This window comes from Sparus aurata, chromosome 20 (genome assembly GCF_900880675.1).
Source record: "Sparus aurata chromosome 20, fSpaAur1.1, whole genome shotgun sequence".
Classification (NCBI taxonomy): domain Eukaryota; kingdom Metazoa; phylum Chordata; class Actinopteri; order Spariformes; family Sparidae; genus Sparus; species Sparus aurata.
This window is the reverse complement of record NC_044206.1, coordinates 26,075,464-26,081,270: the sequence shown is the minus strand read 5'-3', so window position 1 is coordinate 26,081,270 and position 5,807 is coordinate 26,075,464.

Sequence of the window (5,807 nt, the reverse complement as noted above, 5' to 3'; positions counted from 1 at the left end):
TCAAGTTACCCGGAGATACAAGAGCGTCACCGGAACTTGTGTTATCTATCCTTAAAAATAAAAGCATACATTGACCATGGGGAGTAAGTATTTTAATAAAGGCTACTTTACATCGTATTAATACATAAAAAGCACATTCTGTAAAATGTGACTTTAATACATCCCTACTTATTTATATATTATTCGATTTCACCTTGAAATTATTATTCTGTTTAGGGTTTAGACTGGCTGGTTTTTGCCTGGTTTTGTTTTGAAATGTTTAACCGGAATTGCTTATATGTAGCACTTCGACCTTCACACTAGTGGCTTCAGCAATCTTATCATTACAAATGCCGCGTTCAGGTACTCCCATTAAACTCGTAAAAAGGTCAATTCCAAACGACGCACAGTTAAATCCTCTGAAAATGAAGCGAAACGGAGAAAAAAAAAATTCAACTCAACAGAGGAAATCACAGATAAAACGTTTATGTTGTTACTTTGGAAAGTGTGTGTTGTTATTTATTTCCTGTGAGCAAATCTAAAACATATTTTAATTGACAGTGTTTCTGAACTCCCTTTAAACAACCTTTAAAATTTAACAATCTGTAATAATAATCTAATTGTAAAGGAGCCACAGGCTGTACTAGTAATCTAAATGGCAGTCAGATCACAAACACCTGATGCATTTCCTCAGCATGAAGAGTCGGGCGGGAGATCAACAGGAAATAATCAAAAGACAGGCGCTGTTTTCTGCACGTCTTCCTCAGGAGCAGCCACCCTGACCTCTTCCTCTTCATCTTCTTATACAAACAGACTAATAAAGGTTCTTAAAATCTTCCTTAAGCTTCCTGTAGTCAGAGTGTCACTCCATGAAGAAAGTGTCTGATGAACTGGACACTGAGTTGTTTCCCTCCTCATCAGCTCTGCAGATGGGCTGAACTGGAGCTAAAGATTTCATGGCAGGCTGGACAGCAGTCATCCTCCCTGGACCTCAAAGCCGTTCTCCTCTGAGTGAAGCTTTTGGTTGAATGGTAATAATTATCAAATTATTGTTGAGCACTGCTACAAGCAGATATTGTATTGCAAGACTGGATACTGTAAACAAATTAAATATATGGCCGCTGAAAAACATATTCTGTGCAGCATCACGAGATGAACAAAGCGTGTTTTCTGTTGCAAATGAGTCAATATGATTTATTGGGGACTTTTGTTTTATATTAATGAGCTCACGTAACCCCTTTTTACTGGAAATAACAACTGTAATTCATTGTGTCTTTGAGGTGCACTGAAGCAAATATGATAAATGGCTCAAAACAAAGCTAAGATGCATTTGGATGACTTGAATATGTTTCAGGACAACGAAAACGATGAGAGAAGAATAATTGGAATAGCAGGACTACCTGGTGTTTTCTGAGCTCTCAAGCACAATCGGACAATGTTGTTACTGAATATCTGAATGTACCTGCAGACACAACACAATGAGCATTTCCAGCCTGCTCTGTTTTATCCTCAGATGAACCACCATTACAGCCTCCATCTTCTCTGAAAGGTTCCTGACACAAACCAACAGAAAGAGATTCTCTGAGTCTCCGTCTCTTTGTTTCTGAGGAGGGATGGAGCCACCAGAGCTGCATGACTGGCTCTTGCCATTTACCACAGAAGGACCTGAAATGATCCCAGTGCTTGCTGACATGCACCCCACTACGGCTGTCTGTTTCTTCAGGGCAGTCAGGTCATCTTGGCATCGAGCCTCACTTCTTCAAACCTCAAAAAACCTGTTACTGCGGAGCTCTAAGCCTGGCTGCAATCCCTGCGTGGCATGCTGCGGCCCCTGTGCCAGCATCAGCCGTCCTGTCAGCCAACACACTGGCCTTACTGTACCGTGAGGGGCTCCATATTCTCACAATAAAGAACAGATCTGGAAGCAAAAGCTCCCTGAGCAGGCGTTGGTTGTTGAGATCCTGGCAGAGCTTGGAGGTGGCACCTGGAGTGCTCAGGCATCATACGGTTTTGAAGAATAGACCAGCACAGGGTCTGGCATCAGCGCTGGCAGCGCCGTCCTTAAAAACAATTAGGCCTTTGACATTTAGCAGATAGCAGCTGTAGGATCAAATCTGGCAAAGACAAAGAGGACTGACGCCAAATGACTTACCACCCCAATCAACTCACTGTTTTTTGGAGAGGGGAGCACTCTCTTTACTTTCTTTACACAAAAGATACTGTTGGAGTTCCATATCAGGACTTTGAAGGCCGCACCTCAAAATGGAAACTCACACAAAAATCGCTCTGACTGGAAACATCAAACTGGCAGTTTGATTCTTTACTTGACTCCAGGGTGAGACTGTATCGATCGACTGTCGCGGCTGCTCGAGGAACCAAATCATATTATTTACATGTGATTTTGTGAGTACGACTGCAGACACTGAATATATTTGCATTCTCCTTTACTGAGAGACTTTAAGGAGTAGTAGACTGTAGACTTGTGCTGGAGGTTGACAGTGAGCTGCTGAAGATATTACTCTTGTTATAGTATAAACTGGGTCCCTGGCACACATTAAAGTCCACAAGAGCTAAGCTGCTGCAAAAACAGACCCGTGTCCTTCAGAATAAGATCCATATTGGAAGACTTTCCAACATTTACCGATAATGCAGGGAGTAGTATTCTCTTTGCATACGAGGTGGAACGTTTAGAGAAGCTGAGAGTCGGCCAATCTGGTTGAATCAAAGACTAATGTGACGACACCTTGAAGCAGCTCTGAGCGTTGTCCCTTTAGCTAACTTCCTGTCGGTTCTGCAGTTAGCGACTCCTCCCTCCTCTCTCTGTCACCACACTTACACAACTCCTGTCTTTATTGCAGGGCAGCTCTCTTTGCCTCTATCTGGTCTGCACAGCATTAATCATGTCTCTTGGTAGTAGAAGCCAGGAGCACTGGTATCAGTAGCTTTACCTGTTCCACCATCTTTGTGAAGTTCTCTGTCCTGATTGGATAAAGTGGGCAGGGACTCCAGAACATGCATCGTCTCTCCTTCAGCAGGAGGAGAGACTTGTGTTCCTGACCGAACACTTTAACTGTGATTACTGTTGGAATATGAGCGTTAAGATCCAACCTATCGTTCTACAAAACTCTACACTGATGTTCACAGTTTTAAAATACATGCAACTTGACTACAGTCAGTATGAGAGGAAGATTGTGGCTCTGTGGTTAAAGTCCGGTTCTGGTTAGGCAACTTTAACACCCGGTGTGGGTTAGTGTGTGATTAAGGTTAAGAAAGAAAAACAAATCTCAGCAGGTATTGCCAAATACTTCATCCTCCTCCAGACTTTGTTTTCAGACATTCACTCCCAGATGTTTCCTCATCACTGATATAGTGTCTCATATCTACATACATACTCTGTCTTGATTGAACCTCACATGGTCTATAAAGACAGTAGCAGAGTTGTTCTGTGGTCCCTGCATACACATTTCTACATTTCCTCTTCACTGGTTCCATGTTTTACCATGTTCCTGACCCGACACTTCCCTTTACCTGCCTTCATACTATTTATTCTTTCTCCAGAAGCAGACTGAGATATTTGGAGCAGGAGTAACTTCAGGTGAGATCTTGATCATTTGCATTTTAAGAAACACAGCTGTCAGAGGTGCATCGACCAGCCGGCAACATCGAACCAGTTTTGTGATTTCCTGAGCTGTGATGTTCGTCTGCCACCACCAGGTGTCAGAGTTCACACACAATCTGTCTCTGCTTCACTCATCTTATCTTCTGTCTCCTCCTTTCATATCTGTTCGTCTGTTATGTTTGTCCCTCCTTCCTTCTTATTGTCCTTTTATATTCAAGGAGAAGTGACCTTTGACTTCTGTATTTCTTCATTATGCACACAGACATGTGCACAGTGCAGTGCAGACCTCAGTGATTAACTATGTGTTGGAGTTATTTGTGTGAGCCTGTGCGTTGAATAAACAGCTGTAACAGGAAACATATTGCTGATTTGAATAATATGATAATGATAATGTTATAACTCAAGGCTTCTATAATTAACATAACTTTTTTTCTGTGTGATGAATAAAGTGTATGAGAGGAAGACGACACTGAAGACTTGTAGAAGTAACCGCAGCGCAAAAGTGATTTTCAAGGACAACAAATTGTAAAATCCATTAAAGATTAACGGACTTGATCCCAGACTTTAATCCGAGTATTAACACTTGGCTCTGAAGGGGCTGATTTTAGTTAAAGCCAATGCAACTATCACTGTAAATCTCACTTCTGAGACAGTGTTCACATCAGCACAAACCTTATTGATTCCAAAGTGGGCCGAGCCCGACTTCAGCCTGTAGAGTTCTGCTGGCGCTGCTTCAGAGAGTTAGCCTCAAGTTTGAGGGAGTGTCCCCTAAAAATAAGACTCACAACTGCATGGGCTAAAAGGTACAAGTGTGAAACTGGGTCACTTTACTCCAGTAGTTCTAGGCTTCAGGCTGATACACAATATAAATATGAACATTTGTAACCTTTTCCTCAAGCTGCAACACAAAAATGGGATAAAAATCAGATCAGTGTGAAGAGCTGTGAAACAATCTGTTGGCTTTCAAACATTGCTGGCTGTTAGTCTTTTTTTTTTTTGTACTTTATTTTTATAGAGAGAACATAAACACATACCACATACAAAAAGACATAGAACAGTTGGTCACCTACACATTCATTACACACATTCAGATATCATAATAATGAGACTGCAAGTCAGTTCATAATGGCACAATCCATTTTTCCCAGTAATGCAGATACTTATCCATCCTAAGACTCAGCGAAAAGGTCATCCTTTCCATATTTTGAATATTAGTCACAATATCAATCCAGTCCGTCTCTGTTGGAGGTGTGGTCTGCAACCACCTTCTGGTTACAGCTTTCTTGCTGGCTGCTAGTTATTTTTAAAAGATATTTGTCTCGCGCCAGTAAATGGGATGCAATATTGCCCAAATAGATTGTAGAAAAAGAGCAGTGTATTTCGACACCAAAAATATTTTGTATTACTCTTATTGCTGGCTGTTAGTCTGCAGCTCCAGAGCTTCAGAACCGGGCTGTGACACATCACTGAAGATGGTTTTTAAATGCTGTCTGGAGGAAAGAAAAAAGATACCTGATGGTCCACAGAACGCTTCAGAAAGTTGTTAAAGTCAGTATAAATCAGTGAATTAAAACACTCAAGAGGTTTGTCAGGCTCACTTTAAACTACAGTAACATGTTAGTTTGTCTGTCACGTTCATTTCTGATGTCAACGAGACGACCTGAACCAAACCGAAAGAGAGAACACTCAGAGGTTTATTACAAGGTGTGAAACCTGGTGAAAATAATTTAGGTTCACTCAGTCAGAAACAACACACACACACACACACACACACACACACACACACAAACACACACACACACACACACACACACACACACACACACGTGGGAAGTCCCCTAGTTTGGTTTGAAGCACTAAACCAGATGCTGTTTCCGTCTCGGGGAGTTTCAGGTCAGCGAGGTGTGTGTGTGTGTGTGTGTCTGTGGTGTGTGTGTGTGTGTCACCATAACCACCTGAATATCTCAGGTCTCTAACAGCAGGTACATGAGAATCTTTCCTGTCAGGTGACATTTTGACCTGAGTTTCCCTGTTCACATTGATCTGATGGATCTCAGACTCTCTGCACTCGCTGTTAACCACTTGCCTGCTCTTACAGAAAGAAGCAATGTTAGAGCACTTTGGGTTTTTGTGAGACTGCATTTCCCATCAGCCTTTGCAAGAAGAGCGAGGGGAAAAAAAGTTAAACTGGCTGTGGATTGGTTGGAAA